The sequence below is a fragment of the Carassius auratus genome, chromosome 40 (genome assembly GCF_003368295.1).
Source record: "Carassius auratus strain Wakin chromosome 40, ASM336829v1, whole genome shotgun sequence".
Lineage (NCBI taxonomy): Eukaryota > Metazoa > Chordata > Actinopteri > Cypriniformes > Cyprinidae > Carassius > Carassius auratus.
Window position 1 is genome coordinate 13,635,570 of NC_039282.1, and position 20,956 is coordinate 13,656,525.

General features: G+C 37.2%; 1 protein-coding gene across 2 annotated transcripts in view; it reads left to right on the forward strand.

Annotated features, from left to right (window-relative positions):
• Window positions 1–20,956, forward strand: part of dchs1a (dachsous cadherin-related 1a) — a 117,169-nt gene that overhangs the window by 21,960 nt on the left and 74,253 nt on the right. The window lies entirely within an intron of this gene.

A 20,956-nucleotide genomic window follows, 5' to 3' on the forward strand; every position in this document is an offset into this window, starting at 1 on the left:
TTTGGTCTCATTTGGCCTAGAATTCATAGTCCCTGTTGTCTGCTGACTATAAAAGACACAAACTTTTTTTTGTTCTCTGGGTTTTATCAATGCATGTACAGGGTCTTCAAAGTGTTTTTCTAATAAGTTTCTCCACAGGCAAATTCAAAGCTCGTAATATATTTCCTAGTAAATCAAAATGTGTAATTTCACATGGTCACATATCAAGTGAAGGCACATTAATGCTTTCTCTGTGGTGGATTTGTGCTGGCGGGGGTTGAGACACACTCCAGCGAGCTGACAGAGGGCCCAGCAGACAGGAACTTGGCCCTGGAGTTTATCCAGAGAGAGGGAGGATCGTGCCTGGGAGAAGTTTTGGGACTGCCTGACTCCTTTCGCCTGTAGAGTTGGAATAGGAGCTGTGCAGGGTCAAGTGGGAGGTCTGGGAGTAAAACTAGAAGTTTATAGTGATATTACTTAAGTTCAGAATTAGGAATCGGATCAGCAGCGCTCAGGTCTACAAATCAAATGCAAATCAAATCCGATAGAGTGGCTCCTATCTTGCTGTCAGTTTCTTTCCTCATTGACTGAGTGCTAATGGTTTATAGACAGTTGCCAAAAGATTTCAGTTTTCAACACAAGAACAATATAAGGAGTTACTAAGTCTATCCTTACAACCATCAAAGCAAACTTGCCAAGGACGAGGTCCAAACCAACTGTCTCTCAGGCTGTGGCACGAATGACTGCTGTAGATGAGAGCTGGCATGCCACTCAAGAGCAGTTGGGAGTTTGATGATGCACAGACTGCAGAAATCATTGCCAAATCCACATCCAAGCATCACAGCACGGCACTTGATGAGTTGCTTCTTTCCCTTCATCAGAGATCCCTGTGCGCAGAGATCCGCCGCCTCCCTTTTTCTGAATCAATGCTTCTGTCCAAATGCCATTACAATGGGGCTGTTGTGATCATTAATTTAACATCTGAACTGGGCTTAATTAAATTTTTTCTAGTGTATCGCTCACAGCGGAGCATGATTAGTTTTATGTGTACTGGCGCTGCCGATTTACTACATTTTAGGTTTTGTCACATTGCTAGTGTGTCACTGCTGTTGGGCTGAAGAATAATTAACAAGGTTTTATTTCTCTTTTGGTGGAATTTCCACCCTTTGTAGTGTGAAAACTCTAGTGACTATACCCAGTTTTGTTTTAACCGCAAAGATAACTTGCAAAAGACTTTAACTAAATTCTTATAATGAGCATAACTCTGCTTTCAATTATTATCTGCTATTATTTAGAAGGCATAACACTGAGTTAATTGTCAGTCAGTTTAGTTTTCATTTGTTTTTTATTATATCATTGTTAGTTGTAGAGTTTATAGTTTCAATACTTTTAGTTTGTATTTGATTTTTAATTTTTAGGGCTGCCAAAGATTTGCTAACTGGTATCATTCAATTCAAATTAAATTGAGTTCAAATACATTTCTTTGCTTAGTCTATTTCTATTTGAGTGTAGTGGCATTTTCGTTGTTAGTGGAGGTGAGTAAAGATTTTTTCTTATAATATGTCATGTATCTAAAACTAATATCTGTATTATGTATCCAGAACTCTTTTTTTAAATTGTATTTTAGTTACTTTTTGAGTAATGAAAATGTATTTTGGTTTTTTTTTTTTTAATGTAGAACATTTCTTGAGTTTTGTTTGTTTCACAAACTATTGTCATTAGTCATTTCATTACTTGAGGACTTTTATTTGGTATGTAAGTAACAATCCCAGCTGATGTCATACCAAAGCCTAAATTTTGGAATCGATCCAACCCTGTTATTTTGTAATATTAGAATCCTCTATCCAGTCTGAGAGTCTGGAGCTCCAATGGAGGACACAGATGAAAGGCTTCTCCTTGGTATCGATGCGCAAGAATGGCTTGAACTCAGCTGCTGTTTTGTCTCCTCTGCCAGGACACTTCACTTTTTAAGGCTACTATTCACAACACACTCCAACTGTGGTCTTGGACATGTTCACCACCAGGGTGACGAGCGTTTTTCACCCTTTTATGTGAGGCAGCTGCATAATTGGTACATTTAGTCAAGTCTCCCTTTTCTTAATGTTTTTAATTGAAAGAACTGTGGAAAAAAAGGTGGAGTGTGGTTGCTCCACAGGTCTCCACAGCACACTAAGGCAGGAAAGGCCTTTGTCCTATTCGTATTCATCTTTTAGCATAGTCTTGTTAGCACTGCATTCTATTTCTAAAGCTTTAACCACTTCTTTCCCTGAAACACTCATCATTGTGCTTGTTTGTGCACTTTTTCTATGACATATAAAGGGCTCCAGAAATCATTACCATTCTCATGCATAGTACTGTATGGCTTGAGATAAATTGAATATTAAGGGTATATTAGCAGTGATTTTTAGCAGTATTGTAACATTGTAATAATTTTAACGCACTTTTTGTTTGGCCATTATGTGTCCTAAGAAGTTAGGTTAAAGGGGTCATATGATGTTGCTAAAAAAAGAACATTATTTTGTGTATTTGGTGTAATGCAATGTGTTTATGTGGTTTAAGATTATAAAAACACACTATTTTCTATATAATGTATGCTACTGTTTTTACAAATCTCATCGTTCTGAAAAATGAGGTGTGCTCTGATTAGCCAGCTATCCAGTGCTTTGTGATTGGCCGAATGACGTGTCGGTACTCTTTTAGCATTTCAGTCAATGTACTGTTAAGAGCAAGTGAATAACTCGGGAAATTAGTTTATTTTGCGTCAGTGGGAGTGCCAGGCACATTTATAAACTGAATAACTTAATAAATTAATTTGTGGATTAGTGCGTACTGGAGACGCAAACCTTTTCCAACAATTCAGTTCGATTTGTTGATCTGGTTTGACTGATTCTGTAAGAAGATCCGGTTAAATAGAATGATTAGTTAGAAAACTGGACATCACTAGATGAGACAAAGAAAATAAAACCCATTACAAATGAGGTATTCGTTGCATCAAGTGGGGACATACTTACTGATTATGATTTATACTCTTATAATCTTTTTACACATTGTGTATTGTGCTGCATAAACATAAAACTATGTCTGCATTTGTGATCAGAGAAACAACAAGCCTTCTCTACACTGCTCAAAACTCCTGCTTGAATCATTATTTGCAAATTATTTAAATAAAAAAAACTTGTGAGCCAGAAGCACCAGACTTTCTTTGTAAAGTAGGAATTGCCCAACTTTATGGAAACAGCCTTTGTGCCACAGATGCATTGTGGGCTCCTGATTCAGGAAACAGTCCTCATCCTCCATAAAAATCTGTATATTTGTGTTGAATTGTTCTGGAACAGTGTTGTAAATACAACTTAACCACTGAGTTGTGTCAGGATGGGCAAAGAAAGTAGTTTTGGTTTCACAAGGAAACACACAGCAACTCCACAACACGACGTGGGCAACAGCGGCAATACAAGTTATGCCTTCTGTCTTTGCATGAACATTTGGGCAATGTAATGCAAATCTTCCCACATCGTGACATAGACATGTGGAGGCGTGTTAGAACGAGCCATTTTAGGAGGCCATGGTTGACTCTTAAATTTTTATAATGAATATATTTTTGAATTTGAGACTTCAGTCTTTGCACTTTACAGATCTTCTTTATGCACCAAGAGCTTGTAACTCTCCAAAAAAAAAAAAAAAAAAAAAAAAAAAATGAAATCGCATCATATGACCCCTTTAATCCTAGGTTAAGTTTGAGAGTCTTATTATGAAAGATTTAAGCTTCAAAAATTAGCTTCAGAAATTAGTCACTTTGACTCATTTTTGTATTTCAAGCAATATATTAATTAATCACTGAATCGTTTTTAATGAATCAATTTTAGCAATCCGATTCCAAACTCTGATTCAGCCTTTTGTTGCTCATAGATGTTGAGTGTCCCTGTGACATTTTTCATATCTCAAAATGTTTTAGTAAAGTATGTTTATAGATATTACTTAATTGTTATATGAGATATATAATATTTAAATATTTTTTTTTTATATACAATTTTCTTTATAGTCTATCTTAAATATTAAGTAAAATCATCTATGTCTTAAATATTTTAACTAGTTTTTGCTGTTTTAGCTACAATATTTGACTGGAATTTAAATGTAAAAATATGTTTCCGTTGATTAAGAAAAAAATATGTTTGCTCTAAAATGGTGTCATATGTATATATATAAAAAAAGGGATTGAATTTTGATCTTCCAGCTCCAGTCATCTAAGGAGGTGAAATGAGAGCCAACAATCCTCTACTGTAATGGCAAAAGTTAATGTGGCTTTTATGGGATGTTCTTCCTTCCTCATGGGGAGCTGTGTGTCTCCACAACTCCTTATCTGATCGGACTTAACAGCTTATTAGGAGGGTGTCAGAACAACCTTACCACCCGAAAAACTTCTTAGAGAGATCTGTCAACGCTAGAGGCTTTTTAAGAACTTGAGAGTCTGAATATTTGAGCCAAACCAAAATATTTTGCCATTCGCCTGTTTTGGAAGTCTGAGTACAACTTGTGTGTCTATCAGTTTTCCTTTGTAGCCTCAAAGACGTTTCCTGTCTCAGTCATGCTTTGGCATCTCTCTGCTGGAAAGTGTACTCCAAGTCCTGCACTGTCCTTGAAAAGACATCACTGATATTGTTCCATTTATCTTCCACAGTCTTTGATTGCCCCCGTGCCTTAAAAAAACATAGATTTGCAGGGCTTTCATTTGTTCAAGGGCAGCATTTTATGTCTGCCTCATTGCCAGGTTTTTCAAAAATGTATTCGTGTTCTGGACAATTTGGGGCATGTTACTCATATGACTGCTGCCAGAGATGGGATCACTCACAGCATCAAACAAGTGCGCTCCAGCTGTGTTTCTTTTCCTGCATTAAATCAGCCTAATTGTTAAAAAGTCAGAAGCAGAAAGAGGTTTCTAGATACTGACAGCAACTGCTCTCCAAAAACTTGATAGTATTATGTGTATTTCCTTACATTTCCAAACCAATCAAAACATTTCTTATAATTAATATATTTATAATCAAACTTATAAAAAGGACAGAATATGATACTTTTTTTGTAAATATTTAAATAATTGTATTTATCTATTGATTTAGGCTACTTATTTATTTATTTAGTTTTAATTTCTTTTTATCATCAGCAGTACTTGCACAATTGGTTACTCACAATTAATTTGACAGTATGTTCAGGTGCCCTAAATAATTACTCACTGGAGTCATCCATTTCTTGTCTAATACTCTAAATGTATTTGATGAAATATGATCTGGAGTATTTATATGTTATGAATATTTTAGGACTTTCAGAATTTATGTTTAATGTAATCTATTTTTTGCTGCATTACTTAAAAAATGGTGTTTATAGCAAATTGATAAACTAAATTGATCTCACTGCTATGTTTTAATCACTGGCTCAGTTTTTTATCAACAAGCAGAGCTCAGCAGGCCTTTGCATGGACCTGCTTCCTGGTCTGAGGAGGAGTGGATGTCTGCACGCCTCATTAAGCCGCACACACACTACCATATGGCATTTTTCTCTTGATCAGATGTCCAGTTTTTTTGTTTCAGAATATGTCTTTTTCCACAAGTTTCCAAAAGCCATTCTCCGCTTTTCCAATGACTTGGTCACACTGCTTTAGTGCACACAAAAGACAATCATTCCCCCAGTCTGGTTTGATGCCAGACAACTTTGCATAGTTTTTGCCCGTTTTCACAACAGCCTTGAATAAGAGGATCATAGCAACCGCTTTTTGATAAATTTCTTTGGATTCTGTAGCAGAAAAATGGTTAGAAAATGCCTGGGGAGCTCAACATGGCCACTTTTGGTTATGGAAGTTGACTATTTATGTGGTTGGTTTTTGTGATAATAAAGACAGTTAGATAGAGTCAACCAATTCGAAATCTGTTTATTTACTGTACCTTTGTTTGATTGTTTGATTTGTGAATATATATATATATTTTTTTACAGTTATTGGGTTGTCTTCCCTATATATAGTAAGCAATATATAAGCAAATACAAGAAGAGGGAAAGCCAGGCAGACAGTCTCTGTGACATTCTTCTGTCCTCTTCCCTGAAGGCACTCTATCACGTTCAGGTCAAGCCTCCACTGTTTTTAGTTCTCCTCCGTGTTGCTCTTTTCTGCCGTGCCCCCGCTACCCCCACTCTGTGGTTTAGCACAGTATTTACACAGAGCAGCCAAATTGCAGGAAACGAGATGTACTACTTAATGTGTTTGCAAATATAATACTTCCTCGAGCACTTCGTTTGAGGCCAAGCGGGCGCACTGAAGCGAATATAAACATGGACGCACATCTGGACATTTTGTGGGTGTCCAGGTCAGAGTTGCTCCACTTGAGGCAACTGCCTGTGTTTTTATAGCACAGAGCCCATCAATTCAAATCCAATGCATCTGTCCAACTGTAGCAGGGGGAAATGTGTGAAGGAAAGTGCTCACCGTGCATTGCTTAACAGTGACAAATTTAAGATGTATGTGTGTGGTAAGACAACAGCAAGAAAGCGTGAGACGAAAGACTTACAGACTATTTGGTGGTTTTGGTATTAGAGATTTTTAAATAGTTACAGTATCAGGGAAAAGTTGGTGAAAAATCGTGATCTATATAAATTGAAAAATACTATATTTCCATATTTTGATTATATACGACTTTTTCGTTTACATTTGACTGAATTGCATTCTTTTGAATCCTATGGATCTTGAGGGACAGGATTTTATTATGGTTTGGGGGATCCAAAGCTCACATCTGGAATCAGGGCAGTGCTGTTTGGGTGGTAACTTTCCATCCTGCTTGTCATTAGATGCTGTTGTTTGCCAGACTTTGTGCTGCAGGTGAGCAGGACCTCTGAAGATCACTGCCAAGATTCTATGATGGACAAGCAACAGAGAGTTAGAAAAGAGAAAAGGGAAAATACAAGTATCATCTACAAAGGGACAGTGGTGTCTTCAGCAGCTAGAGAAGGTTGTGAATGCTTCCCGAAAGGTGTCTCTTCCTCTGTCCAATGTTTGTGTGGAGTTTCTTTATATTTCCTTTTCTTTGACACACACAAGTTCCTTTACTCACAAGAAAATATTTTTTTAATCATATTTGATATGTCATATTGTCTTTATTCAGAAAAATATATAAATAAACCGCCTTGAGGTAAATTTTATTTCAAGAGGATTTAACATTTTGTGGAAGCCTATTTCCACCCTAGCTTATATATATATATAAAAAAGTAATTGTTCCTCGAAATTGGGTCTTTACATCCCACAGTATGGGTTTTTTCTTATTCTATCTTACAATATATATATATATATATATATATATATATATAACAATAATAATAAATTTTAAAAATCTCACAATTCTCTTTTTTATTTTTTGCTGTGAGGTGGAAATGGGTTTCCTTACATTTCAGGCACATCCCTTGTGTCTGCCAGCAACCTCAGGCCCCTGATTAAACTCTGCCATGTTGCAATAATGAGAATGTTATAATGCTACCAATAAGACGGTGCTCGGTCACTGAACTGAAGTCAGATGTTTCTTATTCTGAATAGGCTTACTTAGAGTTCAGTGAGATGAGCAATTGTTAGTGTAAAGGTGAGAAAACGTAATTTTGTTTGACTTTGCTTTATTTATGACTCAAGGCTGAATAATGCTGAGAATAAGGTGTTTGAAAGTGTGTTGCTTACTCGGAAGAAGTTCATCTGTAAATCACAAGCGCTATACAAGAGGTTTAGTACAGCAGATATACAAACAGCAGAACACACAAGATGTCCTGCGTCAGAAATGAAGGAAGGACACAGGAATTTGACATTGTGGTATTTTTAGACTTGATTTCTTTATATATTTTAGGGGTTGTGCCTCATTGCTTTTTGAATATATTAATACAAATGTTAATCTGCTGCTCCATAAACCAAATGGCATGTGTTTAGGATGTTTATGACACAGCAGAAGTGCATCCATGAAGAACACATACAATTGTGCTGTAAATCAGATGTGCCTGCATATAGTTTCACAGTAAATATGAAGTACTTCCATAAAAATTGCATAGTTGTATTATAATTCATCATTAGAAGATCTTTTGAGGGCCTCATTGTGAGTAATTTGTATAATCATAAGGTGTTAAGTTGGGAAAATATATCATAATATGCCTTAGATTCCTCAGTAGATCGACTCAAATGGACCTGTGCGGCACAATGCAACACCAGGAGGAATCCAGGAGAGAATCGGATTTATAGTGAGCTGGGAACCACCTCAGATGGTCCATGAGCTTGTGAAATAACTAGTGTTGAGCTTAGTGATCTCAGCCCCTCAGGTTTTTCTCTCCTAAAAACGATGTTCCATACGCCCTCCCTCTCAGCTCATAAATAAAAAGGGAATTAAACCGTCCCCCCTTGAGGAGGAAGGATCCTTAGGACTTTTTGCCAATCGAATGGAAAACTGATGACCTTCAGCTCCTGAGCTTTTACTAGGTGTTGTTTTTTTCCCCACTTCTCTTTTTTTAAGCAGGGCAGTGCAGTCAGCCTCGAAAATACTTCATGGTGTATTGCCCAGAAACGTGGTCTCAATGACAGCACCTTCATCTTCCTCATGTGGTCAATTGATATGATTTTTAGCAAGTCTGGCAAAATAAAAAAAAATCCCTGGTAGCCCTTTGAGTAGACATTCTTTTTGATATTGGTAGCCCAATAAGTATTTAACTAGCCTGAATAAAAAAGACATTGGCTGAACTTCAATGCGAACAAATCAACATGATCAAACACTTGTATTTGAAGGTATTTTTTCATCAAATAACAAATCAGGAGAGTAGGGGTGCATTAGCAATGGATCACAAAACTCATGGCTCTGATCATTTTGAGTCACAGATTAGATCATTTTTATGAGATGTGTCACCTTGGGTATTTCTAATGTATTTCCATCAGGTGCTCCACTGGAGTCCAAAAACTTCTGCGCACCATCATCTTTTGAAGCTTCAACACTTTGATCTTCTGAGAACCCCATGCCGTTTCAACTACAACCTTACTCTTTCCATCAAATGTATTCCTGATATCAAACAGCCAGGAGGTATCCCACACAAAATGATTTATGCATTGCTAAAGCACCTTGTATAGGGCACAGATTTCAGAACATGTCATATCATCAAATGTCTCTAATCAAAAACATTAATGCTGTCAGAATAAAGTTGCTTGACTGAGGGATGGAAACGCCGACCTACCAAGTTCTGATGCAATAGCAATTCTTCTTTCTGTTTGAAGTCTGGTTCAAGTGTAAACCTGACTGCTTTATCAAAGCCTTCCTTTTCAGTTTGAGAAGTCCATCTAACATTTTAGGCAGCGTCCTCAATGTTTTTAAGTCAAGGCATGAACTTGATCACCTCTTCTTCTAGATTGCATTCATAAACTGCAATTCAATGACCGGCTGCTAGATGTTGGCTGCAAAAGGGAGTCAATCCCATAGACTCCCCATGTTAAAATGCCCAACTTTACAGCAGAAAAAAAAAAAAAAAAAAAAAAGTTTACAGCCTGGTTCAAAAAATGAGTTTTGTCTATTTAGCTAATTTTGCCCTTCATGACAACTGTGAGCGGGTGAATTTTTTATAACTCCGTTTAAATTATATTAAGCCAGTGTTAATTTTGACAGCAAATTCGGATTTAGTCTTAGTCTTAGTCTTTTGAATAACACACCATTTAGTTTTAGTCACATTTTAGTCATCTGAAATGTTTTAGTCTTAGTCTAGTTTTAGTCGACTAAAATCATAAGAGTTTTAGTCTTAGTCTAGTCTTAAGTCTTTTAGTCTTAGTCTAGTTTTTTTTTAGTAGAACAAAGTCAACTTAGTTGACTTGACTAAATGTTTCCATCAGTCTGTTATGGAATGGTATTTATAAAATAAACACAAGGCCTGCTCTCAATGAAAAATATACATGCTCTCTGAAAAAGATATGCATTCGTCCTGAATGATATGCAATGCATATGACATTCTTTCAAGATGAAGTACAGTATTATTGAAATAGACAACCACCTATATTATATTTGTATTGTATGTTCATTCTATTTCTTTATTTGTGCTATTTACACAAAGTTTACATTTTCTTAAGTTTGTTTTTGTTCATTTAAAATAGCACTGCATAGTCTTCACTGTAAAATAAAATACACAATCAACCAAAATGTATTCAGACACCTTCAATGTTTCTTACAATATCACAGTTTATTTGCTGTAGTTTAGAAATTGGTAATAAAATATGCCAATGACTCAGGGTTAAACTGTGTCAGAACAACAAATTCATCTTGATAATGTCTGATGCAATGCTTAATTTGGTTCAGTCTGTGGTGTGAAAAGGTTGCATTAGAAATTAAAGAAAGAAACACTTAAGCAAAACATGCTCAGGTCCCTAATATTTTTTTTTTTTTTTTAGTCACTAGTAAAACAATATAATCTATTCTATCTGATTTTCGGATTGACTTTGGATAAATTCTTGTTAAAACTACAAAGTAATTCAATCAAGAGCAGTGAGTGATTTACTTTCATTTTCATACATTAAAGACACTGACAGCAGAGCTAGTAAATTAGGCGCGGTCACTTTAAGAGACAAATGCATCCATTATAAAGATACGCATCCGATTTCTTTCCAACGCTTTACTTTCACTGAAGACATAACTACAGACTTTTTCGAACACACTTTCCAAGACGGGTATTTCGACATATTTAGTATGTATTTGTTGTCGGTACAAAAGCAAGAAGACTTTGAGACGCGTCTCTGCTTGCTCCCTGAACACCAGAACACCACGCTGCTGAATTGAGCTCTTTCACTTTTCGCTCTTTTTCTTATGTTTATTTAAAATGCGATTTGTATTTGTTCGTTCAGGGTGCAGGAGGACGCAAACGTCCTGAAAGAGAGCTCGGTTCAGTGTTACGCGAGTAACCAGCTGCTCTGCTCAGTTCAACTTTCCCGCATCGCAGGGCTGAAGCCAACTTGATGTGTTGAATGCTTGGAGCACGTTATAAAACGTATTCTTAAAATACACATTTCTGTTTTAATAAATGCTCATATTAAAACATAGCATTACACATAAGTAGGTACAAAAATAATCAGTGATACATTTACGACCCCATAAAAATTTGGGTCGCAATGGCATTTCAAAAGGTTGCAGTGTAGTTCCCTGTGTAAACAACTTTACTGTTATGAAAACGTCCTCGAAACTGTGCGGATTTCTGCAAACTCATCTTTGTTCTCTTTTCTGTGTAACTGCTGCTTTGTTTAGCTGTTGCGCTTGCATTTGCCGCGGCTTTTTAAAATGGCTCGGCTGCTTCTGCATAGATCAACCTACCCTCAAAGATTCGCTCTGATTGGATCTCTTCTCCATTCGTCCCTCCCATATATTTTCGTCTCATTTTTATTCGTTGACTAAAGTGTCAGTTATATTTCGTCACGATTTCGTCATCATATCTGACTTTTTATTTAGTTTTTATTTAGTTTTCGTCCGTGAAAAAGGTTAGTTGACGAATATTTTTCGTCATAGTCTTCGTCAACGAAATTAACACTGTATTAAGCCTTAAAGTTCTACATAATTAAGGGCGCGGCCACTGGAGGAACAGGTGGATTGCCGCTACTGTCACCACTGTCGCGCTAGGTGGGCGTGGTTTCAGCAACCAGCTCCCGCCTTTTTGACCATTTTTGATTATCCAGGAGTGACACGCGGTGACACGCTGCCAAGATGGCGACGGCCTGCTCTGCCTACTTTTGGATTCAAAAACGCTCATCAGAAACCTATGGGTGATGTCACAGACACTATGTCCATTTTTTCATACAGTCTATGGTCCTAGCCGTGTCAAGCTGGTCTGTCGGATAGTTTTAGAGACATTTTTGAGATGGTTAAAGTAATTTTTCATGTTAAATGTATTTCTTCACTCTGAAATATGTCACATTGTGAATGGTTTGCCGGATGGGGAGGATTAGTGTTTCATCTTGACTTTAAATAATTAAGATGCATTCAGTACTGTGACTGTGCAGTAACACGCAATGCTTAAATTGGACTACAGTGAACACATCGCAGTGCGGTTTTCTTTTCTATAAGTCTGTGTGGCATAAATCTCTACTGGTGTCAGTGTTTATCTACTCTTACACTGCTAACCATCATCTATGCTTACTAAAATGTGATTATTTATGACCGTTCTTTGGCTCTCTCTCTCTCCTAGCTTGACGAGTTCAGTATCCTGGAGGATCCATTACAGAGGCATTTATTTCTCATTTATTCCTTATCCAAGTATCATCCAAAAAGTCCATGCATGCTTCCTTTCATTGCAGAGAAGAAAAATAGGAACTTTGTATCCCAAATCAAATGTCTAGATTATGACATTAACAAAGGTTTGTTATAGTTGTTGATTTGCATGCATGTAAACATTCAAGTATACAGATAAAAAATGAAGTTTCTGTCTTTATTCCATTCTTAATTGAAGCTCTGTCAGCACATCATCTCAGAGAAATACACAAAGTGTAGGCCTGCAGGAAAGTAGCCAATGGCAGTCAGTGTAAAGGTTTATGATTGAGTGAGAGGTGCCGCTGCGGGCTTTTTGAATCCAGGCCTAATGACTTGGGTTAAAGAAGAAGCTTTTGAGTGTTTTTCCTGGTGTCTCACGATGGATTTTAACACAAGTAAAGCCTTTAAATATCCCTATTAATCTGCGTTTACCATCAATGAAATGACTTACAGCTATTCATCATTCGCACAGGCACACAAGCACACACCCTTCCTTGGCACCGGTAGTTTGTGGATTGGGACAAGTCCGGAAAATATGAGCAAACAGAACAAAGAGCAGGAAAGAGGGTGATTGGCACGCAGTGGTAGAGCAGTACTGATTGATGGATCCTCAGATAGAGAATAGAAAAGAAAGAAAGGTGGAGGGACTTTTAAACTACTCGCTGTGATGAGCAATAGCCGTCTTAGGAATTGGGCTTCAGTACTGGTTGCCATGACAATGTGGACAGACTTTTTGTCTGTGTATTTCTTCTTTTTTGAAGGGACTGCTATCATACTGCTAACTAGTGTGGTCCTATAAAGGCATTTTCTCTTTAGATTTTGTTTTTGTGCCTTTTGCCACTTTTCACATTACTGGGTTTAATTTCCTAGTTGTATGCATTTTTAATTTCAAAATTATGTTTCATTATGTGTTCACTCTTGTGCGAATGCTGTATACTGGAATATGAGCAGTCATTAATTCCGTCATCATGCTTGTAGCACACGTGCACAGGTGAGACCTGAACAGCACACATTGATATCTGTGTTTAAAGTAAACTCGTTTAAGCTTTTCCAGTTTTAAGTTTAAGTTTCCACATTTAAGAGACAAAAGACTCAAGCATGCACATGCAAAACTAAGCTCCTTTTGAAGTATCATGGACAAATTCACATAAAAATTGTCAGAAAGCAACAACAAAGAAATCACTCACTGCTCTTGATTGGATAGATTTTGTAACTTTAATAAAGATTCATTTCATTATTTAATTTCTGAATCTAAAAATTTGTTATAAAGTCAGTTTATTTTATTTGTGTCTTTGCTCTATAGTTAATTATTTGTGCTTATGCTTGTAGGTAAAATATATTATTTTTATTTTCTTTATTTTTATTTGACAGTATAGTTTTTGCCTAAACATAGCACATATCGAACCATACCGAAACCGTGACTCTAAAACCATAATACAACCCAAACCATGAACTGTTCCACCCCTAATACTGACTATATATAGAGAGAGAGTCAGTTTTTGAAGAATATATATTTATATTTTATTCAGCACGGATGCATTAAATTAATCAAAAGTTACAGTAAATAAAGCCCCCCCCCCCAAAAAAAAAACAAAACAAACAAACATTAAGCAGAAAACAACTGCTTTCAAAATTAATAATAATAAGAAATGTTTCTTGAGCAGCAAATCAGCATATTAGAATGCTCATATATATATATATATATATATATATATATATATATATATATATATATATATATATATATATATATATATATATATTAGGGGTGTAACGGTTCACAAAATTCACGGTTCGGTTCGATACGATACACTGATGTCACGGTTCGGTTCGGTTCGGTTCGATACGTTTTAGATACAGCAAAATGTAAAAACATCTCAACTTTTCAGAATGCCGCAAGCGCACCGCGGGTCATGTGACAAGAACCAACCAATCAGCTTGATCCTTTCCCGTAACAACGTTGAGAGCTCAGCCAAGATGAAGGATCAGCTGATCATAGTTGTATATGGATTGCAATTTTGAAATAAATTTAGTAGCAGAGCTACTGCAAGCGATTTTTAGAGCTGCAAAATCCATTTATCCTTCGCTGAAATTTCCGCGTCTCATGGAGAGAGCACGTCATTGTTGCTTAGCAAAGACAGACGCCTCATGAGCGCTTCTGCCCGAGCGCTTTGGAAAGGAGGAGAAAGACGCGCTTAGCGTTTTCCATGCGTTTTTAGGCGCGATATGTGAACGGCCCCTAAGGCGCTCGCTCACTCAGCACGCGCTGAAGGCTCGTTGCAAAATGTCGAATGCATTTAACAGACTAGAAATGAGAAGATCCTCCAATAACCAACAGGTCTGGTGTTTGGGTTGGATTCCCTGTAAGCTATAGTGTCAAAATGCTATTCCCGCTATTTTGCAACGAGCCTTCAGCGCGTACTGAGTGAGCGAGCGCCTGCTGAGTAGCCTAACATAAACATATAAGATGGTGTTTTTTTCTTCTTCGGGAGTGTCAGGGGCGTTGCCTGTTACGTTGTTTGGGTTATTGGGCTACCTTGTTGAACGCATATCATTATATTTCTCTCTCTCTTTTTTTTTTTTTTTTTCAAATATAATTAAATACTCCAACGAACCGTTCGGTATACATAATGCGTACCGCGTACCGAACCGAAAGCGTCGTACCGAACGGTTCAATACGAATACGCGTATCGTTACACCCCTAATATATATATATATATATATATATATTAAAATAGAAAACTGTTATATTTTTCATATAATTACTGTATTTATTGAAATATTAAATTTAATTATTGCCTCGGTGCATAAGAGACTTATTTCAAAAGCATTTAAAAACTGTGTGAAACATTTTGTGCACAAAGACCCACTGAGTGTAAGTGATAAGGAGAAGAGACTGCCATTTCTTGTGCTACTGTCCCTTGATGATGCTTTACTTTGGCCGCCATCACTTCTAGACTTTTTATTGCTTAAGAAAATGGAGCATCTCTGTCTTTGTGAAGTTCATCATTGTGAACATGTCTAATTCAATATACTCATCAAAGGCTGCTAAGCTATTAGTGGATTATGTCTCCAGGTGAGTGAGTTTATTCTACAGAAAATCAATGAGCTGTTTAAGAGCACATACGTTTGTTGAGTCTGTGGAATGAATGCCTGTGTGTTTATCTAGTACGTGTGATGTATGCCTGGCCGACAGTGGCAGCAGCAGGGCATGGGTCACTGATGGCCAAACTCAAAGGACACCCCGGCAGACTCATCCGCCCCCTCTCTTCCTCCTCTGCTTCTTTCTCTTCTTTGTTTCTCGTTTGTGTAAATATGAGGCGACTTCCTTGACTTGGCAGATCTGTCTCCCTGGTGTCCTGATAAGGGATCTGGGTGGTCTGATGAGGTGCCAGCGTGATTAGATTATATTTATTATCCGTTTTCCGCCAGATGGGGAAGAAGCGAGGGACTATCAAAGCAGACAACACTTGTACTTTTGAAAGAGACTAATCTCACACTTAAATAATGTAGTCTCTCCTTTATCCGCATTCACTGACGAGCAAACACTGCCAGCTATAGGGTTGTTAATGGGTCATAGCTTTTTTTTTTTACAGATCTTTTCATTTACTAAAAAAAATGTATTTAAAATGCACGCTTTGATTTAACTGCACTGATAATAAGCATTATGTGATGTGACTCATAAAATGTGATCGATTCATATATTTAAATATTTAATGCATGTTTATAATATAATATGTATACAAATATATTGATATTGATACAATGATATCATTATTTTTATACTCACATGTGAGTGATGTAAAGAAACATTCACAAGGAAAGGAAGGAAATGTATTAATATTTACAAAAAATTTTTTACACCACATTACATTGTTAGAGTCATTAAATGTAAACTTTTTTTTGCAAGATTTTTTTTAAAATCCTTTAAAAAAAAAATTAAACCCTTGCTTTTCCATTGACACTTCATCATCGATCCTAACAATAATATTGGTGGAATGTTTGATAGAAAGTTTAATATAAAAAAAAAAAAAAAAAAAAACTTGCTACAAAATCTGCAGGTTTTGGCTTATTTTCGTTCAAAAAGTGAACATTGTCAAAAGATTGGCCAAAGCTCACAAAAGGTGAGGAGTTTTTTGGCACAAAAAAATGCAGGAGTGTCAATCAAGGTGGCTCAAGCTGGCAACAATTGGATACACATCGCAATCCATCCTTTAATTAACTTTCAGATTTTCTCTCTGAATAGAAACCAGCTAAGCTTAAGTGATTTGATTATATGTCACCTTTTGTTTGTCTGCGACTTGAATCTGGGCCCAAGACCCTCATGATATTCCATAGTAGAGTTGAGCTGTCTTTTCCAGCACAGACAGAAAAATCTCCAATACAATCTGACATCATCTCATTTACTGAACGGATTGTTTCTTTTTGCTCTGGAATTCTTGAAGTAGAAAAGAACCGGCACAGATCCTCAGATAGACCATCTGTTATGATTTGTTCAGAGAAAGTGTTGATGATTGTAATCATAGATCTTCTTATATATTTATAGCACTTAGTAGCTAATAAATTGTGAGCTACCTTCGATACAGGCAAATTGATGCTTTGTAATAAAAAAATAGTTTTTGCGTTTCTCCAAGTAAAATACAGACTATTATTTAATTCCCATCGGATGAGTGTAATTTTTTTTCTGAGATCAGATTTATCCACCAAAGGCTAAATTATTATTATTATTATTATTATTATTAATTTATTTTATTTTTTTGACCCAGGATCTAGAGGAGTGTTAAAGTCTGACTCTTTCATTAAGGACCAGAGATTTGCTAATATTTGTACAATTCTTGCTTACTTGCTTAAGTTCACTATACTGGAAAATATATTTTTTCTGAATTTTTTTTTAATAGTTTGATATAAGTAGAAAAGCAGTCCTGGTTTAAAAGCTTTTAAGAACGTGTCACATTTTCGACCCTTCGTGACACTTTTTCCACTGTGTGCATATGCTCCCTGTTAAGTTCATTAGCCTCAGAGGCTTTAGTTGGGAGACTAGCATGGTTTTAATGAACACTTCAGACCTTGCTTTCGTTGTCTGAGCTTTGACATGACTTGTGGTGGTGGTAGCGGCTGCTTTCTCATGCTAAGCAGCCATCGTTTTTCCATATCGCCGACCATCGCTGGCTCAAATAATGAAGCTCATTAAAGTCAACTGGTAGCTTAGACTCTGTAATGCTGGAGACGCCAGGGTCTAGTGTGGTCTTTGAGAAAAGCTTGGGTGGTGTGACGATGGTATTAGCAATGTTACATCGCCAGGGTATTTCTAATGGAAAGATTTGTGTTCTCTCTGTAAGTATTACATTATTAGTGCTTGCTTTTCAACGTCAAAGGACAACAGCCCCAGTTGTAGGCATTGCTAGTTTGATTACACACACACACACATATACGTGCATGTATATATATATATATATATATATATATATATATATATATATATATATATAAATATATTGTTAATATATATTAATAAATTAAATTAATAATTTATTTATCACAATAAATTAATTATAACTTTGACTTTCAAACTTAACCAGACCTTGAGAAATATCAACTTAGACAACGAGCCCTGGTCTCTTCATACTGTATATATTTGTTTTTTTGCTTCGATTTGACTTGTATGGAGCTAGAACAATCCGCAAGTGTTTCTTACAATGTAATTAATGAATTTAAATGAATTCAGCCGAACCCAAACCCCCTCTTTAGCTCCCCTCTCAAAATCTCTCAGAGGGAGAACGTCTGTTTGGGCTTAGTTGCCATGGAGATTACTTTGATGAGGAGTAAATGACTGCATTTCAATTGTTTGCATTGGTCTTAACTTATTTATCTGCTCAGTGTTAGTCTGATAATTTAATGCAAGTGAACAATGGAGAGAAATGCAAGGCTCTCAAATGTTCTTATATTAGGTTGCTATGGCAGTGCAGAGGAATCAGTGGTAAATTCAAATTTTGTGAGATGCAGTACCAATGAAATCAGACGAATACATTATTAATTTGTGACCCATGCTGGCAAAATGAGTCGGAAAGTGCACAGGCAAATTTTGAGCTACAACCAATAAACGTGAAAAATTTAGATTTTAGTAGAATTTGAGGTTTTAACAAAAATTAGTTATTTAAAGTGCCTCTATCATGCCATTTTTAAGTCTCCTAAAGCAGGTTTGCATGTATGCAAGGTCAAAAAACACGTTCGTTTTTAATGATCAATTTATTTGTCATTAACAGACTAAAGGAATTTTTACATTTGATCATTTGTTTTTCCTTGAATGCTTTTGTTTAGATGTAGTGATGTACTAATTGCTTCTTTCTTATATTTGTTCTGTTGTTATTTTCATCTGTTCTTATTTATAATAAAAAAGAAAAAAATAGCTATATTGTGACTATTAATACAGTAATTATTATTAAGAAAAGAAGTGGAGGAAAAGATGCAACTTTGCAGGTGATTTTGCTTTGGAAGCTTCAGAAAACTTTATCGACTCTATCTATTCAAACGTGTAGCTCAATAATGTTTTGTCTGATTCCAACAAATCATACATCATTCTGAAGGTCTTTTAACCTGTTATCTGTCACCCCCGTCCCGAATACGGGACGCCAACGTTGACTATACTTTATTACAATCAAATCTAATCTAATCTTGACAAACTATATATCGTGGGAAAGGTCTAAGATTTGTTAAAAATTATGTAGGAAAAGTGCAAGAGTGCACCCTCAGAAATCTACATTACAAAAGGAGTTTTGACCTTTGTTTAAAAAAAAGACTTCCTCGTTGCCTTTTTCTCTATCACATTTTAGAAATCATCAGAAAAATCTCAAAATTCATCCTTTAAAACCCATTTTAACACATCAAAATCATATTACAAAATGTTTTCAGTCATGAATTATAAAAATTTAAGTTTGTATCATGCACATTCAAGTTTATCTTCAAAAACGTGAGTGACAGTTAAGGGGTTAATGGAGAATATGATGATAACATTTTTGAAAATTTGCTCATTGTGCTATCACAGGTCAACTTAACTAGTAAATATGTACGATAATTTTGAAATGTACACTAACACTCAAAAGTTTACAGTTTGAAAGAAGTTGTTTTTTTTTAAAGGCCTGCATTGATTTGATCAAAAATCTGTGAAATATTATTACAGTTATAAAATAAGTGTTTTCTGTTTTACTGTATTTTAAAATGTAATTTATTCCAGTGATTTGCAGAACTGAATTGTCAGCAGTCATTACTACTGTCACAAACGAGACAGGAGGCAGACAGGATGGACCGTTTGTGAGTTTTATTAGCAGAATGCTCCGAACCAGACGGGAATATCAGAGTGAGAGCGAGTATGGACCAATATCAATACAACTGAACGATCTCTGATCACAGTAAGTGGAAGTGGAATCACCGAAGGAGGACTGAAGGCAGAAGAAGACTGGCCGATCTTTGAGGGTTCTCAGAAGATTCGCAGATTCTCAGGCGAGTGTTGAGATAGAATCTGTAAGCCATGTAATGACGAGATCAGACGGAGACTGAAGGTTGAGAGTGGGTATATAAGGGTGAGCAGTGATGAAGGATAGCAGGTGACGGTGATGAGGATGAAGAGATGCAGGTGATGACAATTAATATTCAGGGGATGACGAGCGAGTGGGTGGAGGGAGTGATGATGATGGCGGTGGAATCCTGACAGTACCCCCTCCTCCCGAGGCGGCTCTTGACGCTTGAGAAGAGGGGCATTGGCGACAGCGAGGCCTACCACGACCTCTGGGGGCAGGACGATCAGGATGGTCTGCATGAAACTGGGTGAGGAGGGTTGGGTCCAGAATGTCTTCGCGGGGTACCCATGAGCGTTCCTCGGGGCCATAATCCTCCCAGTCGACTAGATATTCCAGCCGGGGGCCTCGTCGCCGCGAATCCATGATGTTGCGGACACGGTAGATAGGCTCCTCTTCTACTGGAACGGGAGGAGGAGGTAAGTCCCTAGGTCCTGGATCTGAGGGAGGAGAAGTGACAGGATCAATGAAGGGTTTTAACAAGGAGACGTGAAATGAGGGTGAAAACTTGTAATGAGGTGGGAGGTTGAGCCTGTAAGTGACTTCATTCAGCTGCCTCTGCACGGTAAATGGTCCGATGTATCGGGGACTCAGCTTACGGCAGGTCAGGCGAAGGCGGATGTCTCGGGTTGAAAGCCACACCTTCTGACCCGGTTGGTACTGGGGAGGGTCTGTCCGTCGACGATCGGCTTGGGTCTTGTGCCTTCGCACTGCCTGTTGGAGGTGAACGTGAGCTGAGTCCCATACCCTCTCGCTCTGATGGAACCAATAGTCAACGGCTGGAACCTCCGAGGGCTCCCCGGACCAAGGGAATAGAGGAGGTTGAAAACCCAGGATACATTGAAAAGGAGTGAGCCCGGTGGTGGATTGCCTGAGAGAATTCTGGGCGTATTCAGCCCAGGGGAGGTAGCGGCTCCAGCTGTCCTGGTACTGGTGGCAATATGACCTGAGGTACCGTCCTATCTCCTGGATCTTCCGCTCAGTCTGGCCGTTCGTCTGAGGGTGGTATCCTGAGGATAGACTAACAGTTACCCCAAGTAGTCGGAAGAAGGCTTGCCATACCCGAGATATGAACTGCGGACCTCTATCCGATACTATATCTTCGGGAATTCCAAAATTTCTGAAAACATGGTGGAA